Source organism: Octopus bimaculoides, chromosome 6 (genome assembly GCF_001194135.2).
Source record: "Octopus bimaculoides isolate UCB-OBI-ISO-001 chromosome 6, ASM119413v2, whole genome shotgun sequence".
Lineage (NCBI taxonomy): Eukaryota > Metazoa > Mollusca > Cephalopoda > Octopoda > Octopodidae > Octopus > Octopus bimaculoides.
In genome coordinates this window covers 85,567,576-85,583,826 of record NC_068986.1, presented here as the reverse complement: position 1 = coordinate 85,583,826, position 16,251 = coordinate 85,567,576, and positions in this window count along the sequence as shown.

The window sequence follows — 16,251 nt, the reverse complement described above, 5'->3', positions numbered from 1 at the left end:
AACGTTGTCATCTGCTGGTATTGATACATCAATTAGAAAGCATTATTATCATCATCATCATCATTATTATTATTATTATTATTATTATTATTATTATTATTATTATTATTATTATGTTACTGTTAAAATACATTCATCTCAATGACAATGATAAAGTAAGGACTTTCTGCACTACAACCGAGATTATGAAAGTGATGATGATGATGACAATGATGACAACAACAACGACGAACGACGAACATGATGATGATGCACGAACTTTGACACACTAGCAAACAGGTAAGCACACATTAAAACTAATAATATACTCTGTATTTGTATTAAATTAGAGGAAGAAATAATTTTAAAAATCACCCAAAAATACGATAAAACTAATATAGAAATAACAACAACAGCAATAATAATAAAAGAAAATGTAGGAATTTTTGTAGATAATTTTTTTTTAATTTTCCTAATTTTTTTCTCTTCTTTGTATTTTAAAAATGTTTCGTTTGTTTTGAGTTTTGTACATAAGTTTGCCTTAAGTATTTGCTTGTCTTTTGTTTCTCTCTCTCTCTCCGCTTCTATATTACATAAAGCAGTGTTGGCATTATTTATGTTTCGTTAACAAAGAAAAGGTAAGGGGAGTGTACGTGCTCGTAGTGGCATGTATATGAATGTGTATGCCTTGAATGTGTGTGTGTTTATGTTAACTTTAGCTGCAGATAATTGTAGAATTGTCGTGTTTGTGTAAATATACATATATGTATGTACAAGTAGACCTATGTGCATATGCACATACATATGTGTGTATGTGCGTGTTCATGTCTGTGAATATACGTGTGTGTGTGAGTATGTATTATGGTGTCTTCATACACAACTGGGCGTGCATAGAGATACGGATGTATCCATATATATGTATGTAAATATATATTTATATATATATTTATATATATATATATATATAACATACATATAATGTGTGGGTGTTGATTTACAGATATGTATGCATATATATTACACACACACGCACACATATACATGCATACACACATGTACACATACATATATATATATATATATACACACATACACACACACACACACACACACATATATATTGGGTCATTCCAGAAATAATGTGGTTTTTTTTTACTTCTTATATTTTTCAAAATTAAGATAAAGTTCTTTTTTAATCTAAAATATACTCTCCTTCATTTTCTACAATGCTTTTCCATCTATCTGGTAGACTTGCAATACCCCTCTTCTAAAATTCACTTGTCTGCAACAAAAAATACCCCTCCAGAACTGTTCTGACCTGATCTACAGAATTCATATTTTTTTCTGTCGAAATGATTTTGAAGACTGCAGAATAAATGATAATCAGATGGCGAAATGTCTAGCAAATATGGTGGGTGGGTAGGCCATCGTTTCACATTCAAACTGCTCCAGCCTCTGGAATGACATCCTCGCTGTATGTGGCCAAGCATTATCTTGATGGAAGAACACCTTTCATCTTGAAACCAAAGATGGTCATTTTTCTTCGAGTGCTGACTTAAGCTACTCAAGCTGCTTGCAGTGGATCTCCTTTGCTATCATTTGGTTTGGGTTTAAAAGTTCAAAGTGAACTAAACCTTTCATATCCCACCAAGCAGACTACAGCACCTTACAAGGTTGAAGATCATCTTTGGCCTAGGGTACTGGTGTTTCTCCTTTCCCTACCCACTGTCTTCAGCACTAGACATTTTTATAGAGAATCCATTTCTCATCACCAGCCACTATTCAGTCCCCAAAAGGTTCATTCGTGAGACGTGACAGCAACGGAGAGTACACATTCACCCTCTGTACGCAATTAGACTTGGAAAGTTTGTGAGGAACCCATTTTGCTGACTTTTCCGATGGCATGCAAGTGTCAATGAATGGTTGAATGACCAAATCCAAGCTTCTCTGCTAGTTCCTCAACAGTTACAATGGGATTTTATTCCACCAGGGTTTGCAGGATCTCATCAAGCTCTACAGATCTTCCAGGATGAGACTCATCTTCTAGGCTATAGTTTCCGGCTCGCTATTTCTGGAACCACCATTGACACTGGTTTACACTTATTGTCTGATCCCCATATACTGCATTAATATTCCCTGCACTTTCCATTGCGTTGTTACCTTTATCAAATTTATAAAGCAAAGTATGCTGAATATGCTCCTTTTTCACTTCCATTATACCTTTGAAAATATAACTATCAAAATCAAACTACACTCTTCAAAACTTGCACTAAGAATAAGCACAAGGTAAAATTATTACCTGCTTTTATAGCAAGTTAATGCAGGTAGTTTATCTTGTCTCCCTCCAACTTTTAGTTCATGTAATTGAAAAAAAACCGCATTATTTACGGGATGACATGGATGTAAACAATAATTTGACAACTGAAAAAAAACTGCATTTTGAACAAAGTTCCTTTTGATATTTATTCTGTACTGAGTTTAACACTTGTTTCTGATTGGCTTTCTGATTGCTCACCAATTGTGATATTAAATGAAAATGAAATAACAACAATAACAAACAAAGTATTGGTAGTTTGAATCTTGTCACTCACACTAGATCATATTCATAGCCAATACATCAACTTCTCAAATGGCACAATTAACATAGCTAAAATCTTTTCATGTTGGTTAGAAACAATTCATTTGACAAGTGGTTCGTTAGCAAATAACTTTGAGTTCAAGTATGCTTATGGCTTGAACAAGCAGATCTAGTACTCAACTTTAGATTGGGATTATTTACATTTGACGGGTATTTGTCCTCATTTCGTTTGTTGTTAACACAACGTCTTGGCTGATATACCCACCAGCCTTCATCAGGTGTCTTGGGGAAATTTCAAACCTCGGTTCTCATTTCTAAGGCATTTTTCGATGTTGTTGTTATTATTATTATTATTATTATTATTATTATTCAGGTCACTGCCTGGAATCAAACTTGGAATCTTGGGATTAGTAGCCCGCACACTTAACCACTACGCCATATGCCCACGGGCATACACCATATGCCCGTGAGCATATGGCGTATGAAGGCTGGAGGGTATATCAGCTGAAATGTTGTGTTAACAACAAACAAGATAAAGACAAATATCCATCAAATGTATATGATATAAATAATGTACATAATTCCTCATCTCTTAAATATAGAACTGTATTTAGATTGGGAGTCCTGAAATACTTTCAAGAGCTTAAGACTAATTGTGTGTAATGGATAGTGTATAACAAATCCATTTGATGTTAAACTCATTATGCATAAGCTGTTGTTGTTTATCCCCAAGTCATGACTGATCAATCAGACCTGTAATCAAAGGTGTTCCTGCTAGGCATAGCATATATAGAACCACACTGTGCAACATGTGCTTCCCTTTTCAAGACAGTAGGATGTGATTTGAGAGAGATTTGGCAGGTCAAATGACCCACCCCAACTCCTAGAGACTCCTTTGTGATTTTATTACACATAGGCTGTGAGATATTGTAGAATGGCATGTATAATGGCAATAATATGCTTAATATATAAATTATAGTAAGCTATATAATTAGTCAATTAGTAAAGTGGAAAGCTAACAAATTTAATATTAATTCATTAAAAGTATATCATTGAAAATTACCAATTATTATCTTAATGGCCAGAGAAAACAACCCCACCATTTAAATTAAACATAAGATGCAAATTAAACTAAATTAAAAATAAAACATAGGAGTAAATTTGATCTTTGGCAGTACAATGCCAACTGAGTGTATGTTTAAGTTTTATTAAATCTTATTAACAAAATTGTCACTGCAGTTCTTAAATGATGAGAGAGAAGTGTGTAAGATTTTTTTTTAATACTGAACAGTGTAATGACTTAAAAAAAAAAACTGATTGTAGGGAAAATTACCTACAAACATCTTCTGTATGAAAAGCAATTAGTAAAAGGAGTGTTAGCTTCATAATGTTGTGAGCCAAATCATCATTTTAATTCATAAAAATTACACTTATGATGAGAAGAATCAATCATTATTTTAATCACAAACATGAAAGACATGAAAGATATCAAGGTCTGTATTCAGAAAAATTATGTAATAATGTATCAAACTTCAAAATTATCAATATTGGAATGGTAATCATACTAAATATGTTACATACGGCAGCATACTGTGGTTTATTGGAAGAAGTATTAGAATGTCTGGCAAAATGCTTCTAGTCCTTTGCATTCTGACTTCAAATCCTGCCATGATCAACTTTGCCTTTCATTCTTTCAAGGTTGATAAATAAAGTACCTGCCTGGAGTATATGGCAGATGAAATTGTTAAAATGCGTTATGGCATTGGTTCTAGCTCTTTGCACTCAAAGTTCAAATCCCACTGTGGACTACTAAGTGCAATGGAAGAGATAGGAACTCCACTATGCTTACATTCATAGCTAATCATACATAGCATCAGAGCACTCTGTCATCCAGCACACTGAGAGTGATTATCATCATCCTCATCAACATGATCCGGATGATGATAAGAATAATAGCATTAGAATATTAATATCAAAGCTTTCTCATGGGAACCCATAGATGAAATGTATTTCCAAGAGTTCAAAATGAAGATGAACCACACAAGCCTTAGACCCAATGGTATACAATGCAATGAAAAATCTCTCCAATAAAATCAATATCTGTCAAAACTAAAATAAGGCATAGCTAGGCAATAAATTAAAACAAACTTACTGTTTATCTTGACTCTTTTGAGAGAAGAATGCATACACATTCACTTGTTGTTCAACCCGCCAGGTCAGTACCAATCAAACAGAGATTTATGATCAAACTGTTCCAAATTCCATATTAATTTCAAACAGTTTATCAACAATTACATCATCAAACTCACTGTTCTGCTTTTAATTTGGTAAGATAAGATTCAAGGGGAATTGGCTGCTGCTTCTAGTTGGTTAGTGTGTACATACCTTTTTTTTCACAAAGGTGTAAATTTGTATTTTTTGTAAATTTGTATTTAACTTATAAGTGATAATTCAAATAAATCAATAAAACAGTACAGAGGAAAATAATAGAAATCTAGATTTCCTGTTTATTTTTTCATAAAATTTGACATTTAAAAAATATATTTTGGTTTAGACAGTGATAATAAAAACAATGGCAGAAATATGCAGTGATAAACATCTAGAGAGATATAAAAGACAAAAGGTGGATACATGATTGGTGGAAAAAGAAAGTGTTCAGTTTTGCTGTAACAAAGGAAAATCTGAGATTTAGAACAGGCTGAGTCATGGCAGAGACTATTGCACATGGTAGTTTAGAAAATAGCATCAGGATATATAGATCAAGAATATGAGCCACTGAAGTAGTGCCATGCGGACAGCTTGGCATCTTGGGCACGTGCTTTTTATGACAGCCTTGAGCTGACCAATGCACTGTGAGTGAATTTGATAGTCAGAAACTGTGTGCAAGCCCATTATCTGTGTGTGTGTGTGTATGTGTGTGTGTATGTGTGTGTGTGTGTGTATGTGTGTGTGTGTGTGTGTGTGTGCGTGTGTGCGTGCGTGCGTGCGTGCGTGCGTGCGTGCGTGCGTGCGTGCGCGTGTACTCTAACTTATTTCAACTTTAACCCCTTTCGTTACCAACCCGGCCAAAACCGGATTTGGCTTCATAGTACAAATGTCTTGATTTCATAAGTTTTGCATTATAATATACCACTAAGCCTTAGTCACAATTTATGTTCCTAACGCTAGCTTAATGATAACCAAGTTATTTTACTAAATTCTTCGTTATATTTAAAATAATTGAAAGAAACACAGAGCATCTCAACAGAAATACAGTAACGAAAGGGTTAAAACTGTGGTCATGCTGGGGCACCATATACAAAGGTGTAGAAGAAACTTGAATAACATGTCACTTCTGTTTTACACCCTGTCAGTCAGCAGCTGGTTTTAAAAATCATCTGAGGGCTCATCAATGGAGGGGTTGTGCAGTGTGATGGGATGTGGTGTGTGTGTTAATGGGATGGCTATCATCTGTCAAGATGAAGCAATCATCATATATATATATATATATATATATATATATATATATCTGGTGGGGGTGTCTTTGCCTCTGTGTTTGTCCCCCGCCCACAACTTGACTACTGGTGTTGATTTGTTTAGACCCCCTATAAATTAACGGTTTGGCAAAAGAAACCAATGGAATAAGTACCAGACTTAAAATTAGTACTAGGGTCAATTTCTTTGAGTAAAACCCTTCAAAGTGGAGCCCCTGCATGGCTACAGTCCAATGCCTGAAAACAAGATAAAATATAAGAGAGAAGATATTGGATAATGTCAGCCCTGGATGCACACTCAGAGTCACAGCTATTAATCCTAAACCTGCTTGATTACAGTTATACTAGAGTTAAAGAAACAACATACTGAAGTTCCATCCAAAATAAGTGCAAAACTGATGATTTGATGGTGTTAGTGAACATACAAGGAGGATTCAGAAAATGAATCAATATGATAGGAAAGATTCACTATAGTTAATACAAAACAGGTTTCTTTTATAAACTAACAATAAAGTTTAATAAACAGATCAATATATAATCACAGCTAAGTCTAACAAAGATGTTATTGACACTGAATTTTCTTTGAAAATGAATATTTCTTATTCAAATCCATTGGCTTCACTAAAGCAAACCTATGTTCTTGGAAACCTTATAATAAGGTTTCCAAGAACATATTTATAAAAATTTGTTGTAATCATAACTATTGTTCATAGTGTTTCTTTCATTTTATAGGATTTTTATGTATACTGATGCTACTTTCTCTTATAGTTAATCATTCAATTCATGCTGCACTCTTATAAATTATCTTTCACTAAGATAGTGATAAAATAAATATAGTAATCAGCTTTGATATGATTTTATACCAAAAGATTTAGGCTTAAATTATTTAATTTTAAGCTATTGCACAGTTAAGAAAGATAATTCCAAACTTAGTTTAACCCAACAAGTATTATAGTCAGTGCATCATTTCCTACATTACTGACTGAACCCAGTAGCATTGGAATTTCTTATTTTTCAGAAAAACAAGTGCTTATAAAATTGTTTTATTGTAAACTATATTGCTAGTGAGTGTTTGGATTAGAACATCAAGTACAATGTAGTATTCAACAAGATATACATTACTACTATATCAAATGAACATACCCAATTAAATGTATGTCAAAGTCCTTCAGCTAAAATAAGTTTATAATGGTATATTACATCAATTTCCACTTAACATAATATTATGTCTGTCCAACTACTTTCTGCATTAACTACCACGGCTAATCCTTTCTCACCAGAATGTTGGACATCTAACATCACGTAGACACACACATATACACACTCGCTACTGCTGCCAACGCCACTGTCACCAAACATGCTGCCATGGTTTTCCTGCAACTAGTGAAGAGGAAAATGAACAACATCAATGTTGCTAGTCTTGCATGGTCTTCAAAGAGAAGAGGCACAGTTTCTTCCTTCAAATTAAATACATAAAAAATATTTTTTTTTAAATGTGCAGCTCATTGAAATGATATTGCCTCTCTTTCCCTGAAGATGGACAAAAATTATATTTTGATATTTATATAGAATTCTGTCAAGACCATTGTCCTATATATGAAATGTAGGCTAATCAAGCCAATTTAAAATGAAGTTGTGTTACATTATTTTCATCAATCAAACTTTTAGGGACTAGATATATAAATTATACGCAACTAACACATAACTGTACCATTTACTAATGTTTTCCCACAATGTAGATAAATGAGCAGAGTTCATACATAGTACCAAATTCATCATCATTTATCGTTCATGTTCCATGCTTGCAATGGTTGGAGAGTTTGACAGGATCCAAGGACTGCATCATACTCCAGTGTCTGCTTTAACATGGTTTCTCATGGCTGGATGTCCTTCCTCACACCAGTCACTTTACATTATGTATTGGGTGTCTTTTTCATGCCACCAGCAAGCACTATTGAGATCGCCATGCAACTTGGAAGACTACGAACTCAACGGGAGTGGGGGGGGGTCTGCTTTATACTAGGGGATGAGAAGTTAAAGAGCAAGAGAGTAGGGGATCAGAGTAGGTTCTAGTGGAAAAGAGGCATGGTGACTCACATTTAATAGGAGAGGGAGAGAACAATTAATAGAAGCTGCAAAGAGATAAATAGTGGAGATGAGGTGTCCAGGTGGCCCTCTCAAGGTATATAGTGAGTAGAAGTTTTGGGGGTGGTTTGCAAGGTTGTATAGAGAGCAGAAGATAAGGAGATGGGAAGGCAGCCTAGACTTATAAAAAAGTTGGGCAGGGTTTATGTTCACACCAGTCTAAAAACCGGTGTTTATATTGTATCCCTTCAAGTTGTGTAACATAGAAAAGCTTTAGAAGATATATAGAGAGATAATATTACTAATAGTCTAAAATATGTACTGGAGTCAATATGATTAAATGAAATCTTTGAATGTGGTGCTCCAGTAGAGTCACAGACCAATGACAAAAACCAGTTAAAGAGATTAAAAATATATCTTTAAAAATTACAACAAAAAATACAATGTCTATGTTTCTTTAAAATAGATTATTCCTTTTAGGATACTAAAGATTCAATATGACTGAATATTTTTATAGGATTATTAGGATTACTTACATTAATGAATGGAAAACTTACAAATGCAATATATAAGGTGGGTAAAATATAACAGAAATTTTTTTTTTCTTGAGTAGCTTCAAAATCTCTGGTTACTAAGATTTTAATGATCAAAACTTTAAAAAAAGAATAATCCAAGTTTAACAATTTTAAGCAATAATAAACAGTGAAATGCACTGCTTATTGCAATAACTATCACATTAAATCAATATTTTCAACCTATTTATTTGTCATTAACAACAAAAAGACATTTTTCTTAATTTGTGATTCATAAAACTATTTATGAATGTATACTTTATTTAATAAATACCCAAAAATCTACACATTGGGATTAGACATCTGAGACACCCATAACAAATTTGCAACAGCACAAGGTCCTAATGTTTAAAATTACTAAATTAGGTAATTAAAGCCATGGCTGTGTGGTTATGAAGCTCACTTTGCAACCACAAGTTTTGGGTTCAATCCCACTGCACAGCACCTGGGGCAAGTGTATTTTACTGTAGCTCTATGCTGACCAATGCCTTGTGAGTGAATTCGGTACATGAAAACTTGTGGAAGCTCATCTCATGTGCACATGTGTGTATGTTTCCCCACCACTACCACTTGGCAACCAGTGCTGATTTGTTTATGTTTATGTAACTTAACAAGGAGCATATATGGTAAATAAATTGAATTAAAACCATCACATTAATGATGCTTATTTTATATCGTGAAAAGAATCTGAATTCAGGAACAGAAACCAAAATTAAAAACACTTTATTTTGCTATTGTTTGTCCCAACAATTGTCAACTAATTTGCACAGGAATATTCCTATTTTTTGTTCCACAGTTTAAAGTCTTTGGACTGTGGAAGAAAATAAACCAGTCTAACAATGAATAAACCCAAAGCAATTAAAGATTAGTGACCACAGTAAATGTTAAGCCTATGTTAATGGCATTAAGAAAGTCTAATCCTATCTAACTTGAATTGAGATAATCTAAAATATAAATAGCAATGTCATTAAGTTTATTCCCAACTAATTAAGCAGAAGAAAAAAAATAATTAAAAAAATCACTTAAGTAATTTTAAAAGCAAATACTTCTCAGCTAGAAATGATTATTGTAACTTTCGGAGAAAAAGGAAAATGAGCTCTTGACTCAGTCAGTCCTCCAATCATTCTGATAAAGGTGGGTACTTTTCCCCTCTGGTAACTAATAAAATGTGACAATAACTAAATGGATAATGAGTTGGTATCTTGACTAAAGAATTATGAATTCATATGTCACTTATGTAATGGAGACAAGAAGAAAAGAAAAACTATAAACTTTTAACTCCTTTACCTGGAAGTGGCAGGGAAGAAGAATGATTTGGTGCTACGAAGGGAATCTAGCATTAGAATCCAGGCCAAAGTAGACACTGGAGCACAAATGCAATCCTTGGGCCCATCGAAACCTGTCAAACAGTCCAACCTGATGATAGTACTTTTATAGGCATGACTTTGTGATTGGGCTGCTTTGCAACCACATGGTTTCGAGTTCCATCCCACTACATGGCACCTTGGACAGGTGTCTTTTGCTGTGGCCTTGGGTCAATCAATGCCTTGTGGATGAAATTTAGTGGGCGGAACCTGAGTGGAAACCTGTACATGTATAACTGCACACACACACATTGTAAAATTGAAAATTATTTCTGGATGGAAATTTTTATATTCTATTAATGCATTGTGACATAAGTTTCTACACACTACGTCTGTTTGTGACTATATTCTCACATCCACTGGAAATTATTAAATATTTAATATCCTATGGATGAGAATATGGTCACAAACAGACGTGATATGCAGAAATATATGTTGCAATGCACTAAAAAAATATAAAAATTTCCGTCCACAAATAATTTTCATTATTAGTATGATTACCCTAAGTTGTAAGGAGTTCTGCAGATATATCCATCCCATAGGATTACTCTGAAAGATAGGAATAACAGGCAGTAACTGATGACAGGACGCATAAGAGTTCTTACAAGTGCATTTGCCCTAAACAAACTAAAAGGATATATATATATATATATATATATATATATATATATATATTGTTGTATTTCGGGAGTCATTTTTTTTTTTGCCAAATAAACACACGCACTATATATTTTTCCTTCACTCGTTTATTACTGTTCTTATTTTATTATTTTAACTCATGTCCATTGAACAGAAATCTTTCATCACACATCTGTGACCTCTTCAGCGATACTTTTCATTTTTGTGTGTGTTCTTGCTCCACTTACTCCATTCTGTTCTAAGATTATATATATATGTGTGTGTGTGTGTGTGTGTGTGTATGAAGTTCGAGGTTGTGAGTTCGAATCCTGGACCGGGCTGCATGTTGCATTCTTGAACAAGACACTTTATTTTACGTTGCTCCAGTTCACTCAGTTGTAGAAATGAGTTGCGACGTCACTGGTGCCAAGCTGTATCAACCCTTGGATAACACTGGTGGCATGGAGAGAGGAGACTGGTATGCATGGGCGACTGCTGGTCTTCCATAAACAACCTTGCCCGGACTTGTGCCTTGGAGAGTAACTTTCTAGGTGCAATCCCATGGTCAATCATGACCGAAGGGGGTCTCAGCATATATATATATATATATATATATATATATATATATATATATATATATATATATATATATATGCATGTATATGTGTAAGTGGTTTCATATATCTCCACATTGTCATCATATATCTCCACATTGTCATCATATGAGTGAAAATGATGACAATGCTTCTGTCTGATGTAAACAAAATGTCCAGTCACTACATGGTTTGTTCATGAGAAAACCAGTGGAATAAGAGACATTTTTCTTCAAACACAAGCAAAGAGTTGGTGACAGGAAGTACATTCAGAAAACTGCCTGAATAACTCTCGTCCTACCCATGCAAGCATAGAAAACAATGGATATACAAAACATTATGTATATACAGAGTGTGGTAAATAATCTGGCATCTAAATTACACAAAAATGAAAATAACACTGACATCTCATTTTACCAGATATATTTACCAAAATTACATAAAAATATCTTGAAATACTTAACAGTAACTTTGTTCAAAAAGAAATTGTCATTGGCTTCAACCACAGCCTCCAGACGACTTCGGAATAGCCTGCAACTCTTTTGGACAGCCTCCTTGTTTAAGTTGGTGAATGCTACCATAATTCTTGCCTTCAATTCATCATTGATGTTACAAAGAGTCTTGTTGGTACTCACTAAACTGTGCCCCACACATATTAATCAAGGGGGTTGCAGTCTGGGAAGTTAGGTGGCCAGATGTTAGGGGTGATGTAGTCATAGAAATTGACTGACAGCCATGACTGGGTTCTCCTACTTGTGTAGCATGGTGCAGAGTCCTATTGCCAGACATAGGGTCTTCTAGCAGCCACCCTCTTGATCCAGGGCAGCACTATCTCCTCCAGGCACTTGATGTAGCCTCCATGTTGAGTCTGAGGCTATGTGGGAAGATGAATGGAGGCATAATATTGCCATTACTAGGGATCACTCCAAACACCATGATGTTGACTGGATGTTTGATTCTCGATACAGGTCCTCAGATTGACACCCAAACACACTGAAACATTCATATTGGAGCTTCTGGTGTGAATGCCAAGCAGTACAGCATGTCATTTCCAAATTTATGGCAGAGTGAATTGCATCATGATGCTGTTTTTCTCACAGACGGTGCCCAACTGACCCTACTATACTTTGAAGTCTACAAAATCAAAAACAAACAATGTGCAGGTGCAAAACTAAAAATAAAAAATAGTGGCAATTTACCCATCGCACCCTATATATATATATATATATATATATATATATATATATATCCACACCTAGTCACTGTTGGACAGGCAACATTGTCAAAGTGATGACAGATTCCTAAGTAAAGTCCTATTCTGGCAACTGGTAGACTATCAAAAACTTGGTAGACCCAAATTGAGATTAAAGGACAGTCAGACAAGACATAAATGGTCTATCTCTCCTGACTGACAAGTGGTACCAATTAGCCAGTGATTGCTCTATCTGATGAAATTTGATTCACAAAATCAGCTACAATCATTAACAATGGACAGTAGGGTGGAGCAAAGAAAAAGGTACTTTTTACACAGATTTTTTAAATATGCCAGTCATCGAATTTAGTTTGATTTCGATTACACTTGCCTCAACAGGTCTTCGCAAGCGGAGTTTAGTGTCCAATGAAGGAAGGTACGCATAAGTGAGCTGGTTACACCCCTGGCGGAGGCCTTGGATTTAGGTCTCACTTGGCTTGCAGGGTTTACTCATGCACAGCATATTTCCAAAGGTCTCAGTCAGAAGTCATTGCTTCAGTGAGGCCCAATGTTCGAAGGTCGTGCCTCACCACCTCATCCAAGGTCTTCCTGGGCCTACATCTTCCACAGGTTCCCTCAACTGCTAGGGTGTGGCACTTTTTCACACAGCTATCCTCATCCATTCTTGCTACATGACCATACCAGCGCAATCGTCTCTGTCTGTTTTTTATGTTTTATTTATATTCTTATAAAATTAATGTAGGATATGTATATATGGTTCCGGGTTCAGTCCCACTGTGTGGAACCTTGGGCAAGTGTCTTCTACTATAGCCTTGAGCTAACCAAAGCCTTTTGAGTGGATTTGGTAGATGGAAACTGAAAGAAGCCTGTCGTATATATGTAAATGTATACATATATATGTGTGCATGTTTCTGTGTCCGTGTTTGTCCCCCCAACATCACTTGACAACCGATCCTGATGTGTTTACATCCCCGTAACTTAGCGGTTCAGCAAAATAGACCGATAGAATAAGTACTAGGCTTACAAAATATAAGTCCTGGGGTCTATTTGCTTGACTAAAGGTGGTGCTCCAGTATAGCCGCAGTCAAATGATTGAAACAAGAAAAAGAGTAAAAAGAGTATATATACACACATATAAATATATTACACCCGTCTCTCTCTCTCTCTCTCCATTTAGTAGTCATGACAGATTATACTTTGTTGAAAATGTCTAATAAGACAGAAACATGTCTGGAAATTTGTACCATGTTTGCTAAAGACGAAAATATTCTCTCATCATACTACCTATTTTGCAATTTAAACTAATTGGAACTCTGGTACATTAATCAATTAAAAAAAAAAAAAAAAAAAACACCTGATTCTTTTTATATTTCAAGTAATCACACTTACCTTTGTTAGGTTTTGCAAAGCAGTGCCCTGCAGTGTTTACCTCTCCTGCACATATGAAAATTGTCAAATACAATTATCATGCTCACCACCTTAATAATAACAGACTTGCTTCATTACTGTTAGTGTTAATAAGAAAGCAAAGTCTAAAAGGTCCCTATTGCATCTGAAGAAAACATGATGTTGTTGTTTATCTCCAGGTTTGCTCTGACTGAGCAGACCAATGACATCCCAACCTGAACTCTTCAGTCTCTTTATATATTGAGCCTCATCATCTAATACATTCTTTCTTTTAAAAAAAAAAGACATACAAGTACTTAAAGTGAACAAGTAACAAAGAAATTCAGACTATTATAAGTATCTCCATGGAAACAGATATATATATATATATATATATATATATATATATATATGCTGTAGCACTACAGGTATCCTTGGTCATACAGTTGCGTGTTCAAATCAAAAACGTGTTCAATGTATTGGAAGACAGAGTATTTTGCTATGTTTTTTCAGATTGATAACAACTTACATCCTGAATCCTGACAATTCTGGAAGTAGTTAAGCTGTCACCTAGATGAAACATCTTGTAAGTGATAAGTAATTTTGATGAAATAATATCTGTGTGTGTGTGTGTGTGTGTGTGTGTATGCATGCATGCACATGTAAGTGTGTGTGTGTGTGTGTGTGTGTGTGTGTGTGTGTGTGTGTGTGTGTTTGTGTATCAGGAATCTAGTAACTGAATGAACATTTATTTACTACCTTATTCATAGTTCTGTACTGGATAGTTATGTAAGAAATTACTTCTTAGAGTGAAACAGCAATTGTCTGAGAGAAAGCCATTGAAACCGTCATAACAGAATATTTGTAGTTCCAGACAGCTTTCATGAAATTCCAATAACGAGGTAGAGAAAAAAAAAAAAAAACCCAATGTTTTTTATTGTTTTTTGGGGGGGAGGGGGTCTTCTTTTTTCCCTTGCATTTTGTAGTTCTATAGTAACTTCCACTGATATTAAGACATACCAGAACAATACTTCTATTAGAACCCTATTTTCCATATAATGCTAAAGAGTTAAACCCAAGTGGGTTCTCAACTACTTGAACTATGATCTAATACATTCAAGCCATAACAATCAATATTATTTTCAAAAATAGTGTATGATGGGCTACACTATAAAGTATTGACATGCTGAGGTTGATTTAGCTGTTATTTCTAGCAGATCGACTGACCATGTAGTAGCTCTGTTGATGTCTCCAAGAAACCCTTGTTATAATTTGAAAGAGCAATGCTCATTTTTTTTAAAGATTAATTTCTTGATTACAAACATTTTTTTTTTTTTTTTTTGATTTAGCACAGCAAAATAAGAAGTTAGTAAATAAATAGTAAAATATTGAAAAATATAAATCCATCAAGCATAAAATATCTGTAAGTTAACACAGTCAATATGAAATATTAATTTTTTAAATAATAACATGACAACTATATAAAATGCAGTTGTTTATTTATAAATGAAAAGGTACAACAATGAAATACAATTAATCAACAATGATAAAATCTATAAATCTTTCAAATGTTAAATACGTGTTAAAAAATTCCAAAGAGCGAGAGCTACATGTATATATGTTTTATGTGTTTATTTGAAATAATATAACTTTTGGGTGCAGTTCAAGCCCAAAACATGGGCCAGGAAAATACATTTGGAAGTATCAGCTAATAGAAAAAACTTCAATGGATCATTGCTTAACCCTTTTACTGTGGAAACAAATATATCCATTCCAAATGTCATTACCCTTAACTGTGGAAAGCAGTTTTATATACAAACCAATCTTTTGTTGAGGAATGTCATGTTTGAAGCTATTTACCGTTGAGATATGTCAAGTTCATTGAGACAATTTTACTTGTAGAAAATACTCATTTAATCCTTTTGGTAGATATTTACCACCATTACAGGAATAACAATGAAATTAAATTTCATAGTAAAAGGGTTGAATTTATATCACTACCAAAACAATTAAATTATAATCCTGAAAATATAATATCAAAGAAGTTTTTTCTAAGATATTTTATATAAAACTCCACCTTATTTAAACATCAACTAGTGTTCTTTTGTGAAATACTGATTCATTTATAGTATTTATAAGGGTTTGAAGAAAATTATTTGATGGATTCTTTCCTTCTAATACTGTTGTCAGTCACTGGATTGCAACCATGCAAGGTCAATACCACAAAGGGTTTTTAGCTGCATACATCAACATCAGTACATTGTCTGCTCTTTATTTTGTAGACATTGTAATATGGAATCATCATCATCAACATTTAACATCCATTTTCCATGCTGGCATGGTTTGACCAGAGCTGGTAAGGCCATATACATATATATATATATATATAT